The following is a 4,700-nucleotide window of genomic DNA, read 5'->3' on the forward strand; positions in this document are numbered from 1 at the left end:
GTCATGGCGTTCACTTGATGTTTTAAGTGGGCGAGCTCTTCAGCCACCAGCTTAATAGTCGCTTCAGCATCCTCTGCTCTTTTCAACGGGGTTGTTTTCTCTATTTCCCAGCCCGCCTGATTAGTTTTGAAGTCTTTCTTCAACTTCTTCATATCTGCTAAAGTAGTGGTCAATTCAGCTCTGGCCTTGGAGGTTTCTGCTTGTTGAGATTTGATGTTCTCTTGAAGATCGGCGATTTGGGATTCTTTGCCATTAAGTTCAGCCTGAAAGACATAAACAATGGATAAAGGTGGCTATGACTTTATTGCAAGTCCCAAGCATAATACAAGTATTTTACTTGGCACTTTGGGGCTAATGCACCTTGCTCTTTTTCAAGATAAGTTTATGATGACCTGATTGTCATATGTTGAGTATAGCCGATTCATGGGGGCTATATAAATAAGTTTCTGGATTGGTATGGTATGAAGTCCCATCTTATCTTGACAGATTAAGACGGCCCTTGAGGGCTACAGATGTGAAATTAAATTCATTGTTATTTGAAGTCCTGACTTATCTTGACAGATTATGCCGGCTGAGGGAGTCTTGGACTACGGGGTGTCCGGATAGCCGAACTATCATCATCGGCCGGACTCCAAGACTATGAAGATACAAGATTGAAGACTTCGTCCCGTGTCCGGATGGGACTTTCCTTGGCGTGGAAGGAAAGCTTGGCGATACGGATATGTAGATCTCCTACCATTGTAACCGACTCTGTGTAACACTAGCCCTCTCCGGTGTCTATATAAACTGGATGGTTTTAGTCCATTGGACGAACAACAATCATACCATAGGCTAGCTTCTAGGGTTTAGCCTCCTTGATCTCGTGGTAGATCTACTCTTGTAATACCCACATCATCAATATCAATCAAGCATGACGTAGGGTTTTACCTCCATCAAGAGGGCCCGAACCTGGGTAAAACATCGTGTCCCTTGTCTCCTGTTACCATCCGCCTAGACGCACAGTTCGGGACCCCCTACCCGAGATCCGCCGGATTTGACACCGACATTGGTGCTTTCATTGAGAGTTGCTCTGTGTCGTCACTGATAGGCTCGATGGCTTCTTCGATCATCAACAACGACGCAGTCCAGGGTGAGACTTTTCTCCCCGAACAGATCTTCATATTCGGCGGCTTTGCACTGCGGGCCAATTCGCTTGGCCATCTGGAGCAGATCGAAAGCTACGCCCCTGGCCGTCAGGTCAGATTTGGAAGTTTAAACTTCACAGCTGACATCCGCGGAGACTTGATATTCAATGGATTCGAGCCATAGCCGACTGCGCCGCACTGTCACGATGAGCATGATTTAGCTCTACAGCCGGACAGTGCCCTGGAGGACGCACACGAGCCCGCTCCGACCCTCGATCTGGAGCCGGCTGTGTAGATCGAGGACGGGTGGCTAGACACCGCCTCGGGGGCTACAACCTCTACGGCGATGGAGCCGAATACTGGCTTTGTCCCTTGTGAAGCTCGTGACTCGAAGGTGCCGGACTCCTCACCAAACCTCCCGCAACCCCTCCAATCAAATCCGATTGGGCGCCGATCATGGAGTTCACCGCTGCGGACATCTTCCAACATGCACCTTTCGCCGACATCTTGAGTTCGCTAAAGTACCTCTCTTTATCAGGAGAGCCCTGGCTGGACTGCGGTCAGGACGGTTGGGATGCAGACGACAAAGAAATTCAAGGCCCACCCACCACCCACTTAGTAGCCACTATCGACGATCTAACCGACATGCTAGACTTCGACTCCGAAGACATCAACGGTATGGACGACGATGCCGGAGATGACCAAGAACCAGCGCCTACTGGGCACTGGAAAGCCACCTCATCATATGACATATACATGGTGGATATCCCAAAGGATGGGAATGGCGAAGGAACATCGGAGGATGACCCCTCGAAGAAACAGCCCAAGCGCCGGCGTCAGCGGCGCCGCTCTAAATCCCACCACAGCAAGAATGGAGATTCCGGCACCGGAGATAATAATACCCCAGACAGTGCCGAAGACAACCCCCTCCAGCAAGATTCAGCACAGGAGGACGGAGAAGCCAGCCCTCATGAGAGAGCGGCAGACGAAGAGGTAGAGGATGATAATTACATGCCTCCCTCCGGAGACGAGGCAAGCCTCGACGACGACGAATTTGTCGTGCCTGAGGATCCCGTCGAACAAGAGCGTTTTAAACGCAGGCTTATGGCCAAGGCAAACAGCCTCAAGAAAAAGCAGTAACAGCTTAGAGCTGATCAAGATCTGCTAGCCGACAAATGGGCTGAAGTCCTTGCGGTCGAAGAGCATGAGCTCGAAAGCCCCTTCAAAAGCTACCCCAAACGCAAGCTGCTCCCCCGATTAGAGGAGGAGGCATATAAACCTACATCACCAACGTGCAATACGGCTGACCGACCACCTCGTGGCCGCGACAGAGAGGCCTCTAGGCCCCCCACTAGAACCGTACCCCGGCATCGCTCAAAAAGCACAAGGCCACAGGGGAACGCTCTGGACTTGCAAGATATATTGGAGGATAAGGCAAGACAATCAAGATCGATCTACGGATCGCGCGGGCACCCCATGATACGTGACGACAACCGTCGCGCCGGACACAGCAAGTCCGACCGGGCCGAACACGGTAGACAAAGCTCTTCTGAGCTTCGTCATGATATAGCCCAATACAGAGGCGCCGCACACCCACTATGCTTCACAGATGAAGTAATGGATCATCAAATCCCCGAAGGGTTTAAACCCATGAATATTGAATCTTATGATGGCACAACAGACCCCGCGGTTTGGATCGAAGACTATCTCCTTCATATCCACATGGCCCGCGGTGATGATCATCACGCCATCAAATACCTCCCACTCAAGCTTAAAGGACCAGCTCGGCATTGTCTTAACAGCTTGCCAGCAGAATCAATTGGGTGTTGGGAGGACCTGGAAGCCGCGTTCCTTGATAACTTCTAGGGCACGTATGTGCGACCACCAAACGCTGACGACCTAAGCCATATAATTCAGCAGCCAGACGAATCGGCTAGACAATTTTGGACACGGTTCTTAACTAAAAAAAATCAAATCGTCGACTGTCCGGATGCGGAAGCCCTCGCAGCCTTCAAACATAACATCCGCGACGAGTGGCCTGCCCGGCACCTGGGACAGTAAAAGCCGAAATCCATGGCAGCCCTCACATCACTCACGACCCGCTTCTACGCGGGAGAGGACAGCTGGCTAGCCCGCAGCAACAACCTCAGCAAAAATTCTGGCAGTCCAGATATCAAGGACCGTAATGGTAGGTCGCGTCGCAACAAGAACAAACACCGCATTAACAGCGACAACAATGAGGACCAAACCCGGTCAGCGGAAAAATCCATTCAAAAGACCACTCCGGGTCCGTCCAATTTGGACCGAATACTCGATCACTCGTGCCAGATACACGGCACCCCCGAAAGGCCAGCTAACTACACCAACAAGGACTGTTGGGTATTCAAGCAGGCAGGCAAACTAATTGCCGAAAACAACGACAAGGGGCTGCATAGTGATGACGAGGAAGAGACCCGACCACCGAACAATAAAGGACAGAAGGGTTTCCCCCCACAAGTGCGGACGGTGAACATGATATATGCAACCCACATATCCAAAAGGGAGCGGAAGCGTGCACTCAGGGATGTATACACGATGGAGCCAGTCGCCCCGAAGTTCAATCCATGGTCCTCTTACCCGATCACTTTTGATCGAATGGACCACCCCACTAGCATCCGCCACGGCGGATTCACCGCATTGGTTTTAGACCCAATCGTCGATGGATTTCACCTCACCAGAGTCCTCATGGACAGCGGCAGCAGCCTGAACCTGCTTTATCAGGATACAATGCGCAAAATGGGCATAGACCCCTCAAGGATTAAACCCACAAAGACGACCTTTAAAGGCGTCATACCAGGTGTAGAGGCCAATTGTACAGGCTCAGTTACACTGAAAGTGGTCTTCGGATCCCCGGATAACTTCCGAAGCGAGGAGTTAATCTTCGACATAGTTCCGTTCCGCAGCGGCATTCATGCTGTGCTCGGACGTACCGCGTTTGCAAAGTTCAACGCGGTGCCGCACTACGCATACCTCAAGCTCAAGATGCCAGGCCTTCGAGGATTCATCACGGTCAACAAAAACACTGAACGCTCTCTCCAAACGGAGGAACATACAGCGGCTCTCGCGGCAGAAGTACAGTGCAGCCTCTTAAGGCAATTCTCGAGTCCGGCCGTTAAGCGACCGGACACGGCTAAAGGCGCCCTGAGTAACCTACAACAAGACCACCTGGCACGTTCCGAGCACGCGTAGCAATGCGGCCCCAACCCCAGCCCCTGCAAATTTGCAAGACTGGTCCTTCGCGTACATCATTACGCTCTGGAGATACCATGGGCATAGGGGGAGGGGCACGACCACGATAGTCCCAGAATGCGGCTTAACCACACCAGGGGCTCTCAAGTGTGTCGTTCTTTTTTTTTTACCCACAGGACTCCGTTCATTGAAGGCCCTGTCCGGCAGTAGACCTGCCGAACTCACGATGCAACAGCCAGGGAAGGAGAAAGGCTACGACGAATATCCAGGTGGTCTCCATTACGAGCATTAAATCTGTTTTATACACCATTCCGCAGCCTACCCCTGGAGGGGGACATGTTTAATAGT

The sequence above is a fragment of the Triticum dicoccoides genome, chromosome 3B, assembly GCF_002162155.2.
Source record: "Triticum dicoccoides isolate Atlit2015 ecotype Zavitan chromosome 3B, WEW_v2.0, whole genome shotgun sequence".
In the NCBI taxonomy this organism is placed as follows: Eukaryota; Viridiplantae; Streptophyta; class Magnoliopsida; order Poales; family Poaceae; genus Triticum; species Triticum dicoccoides.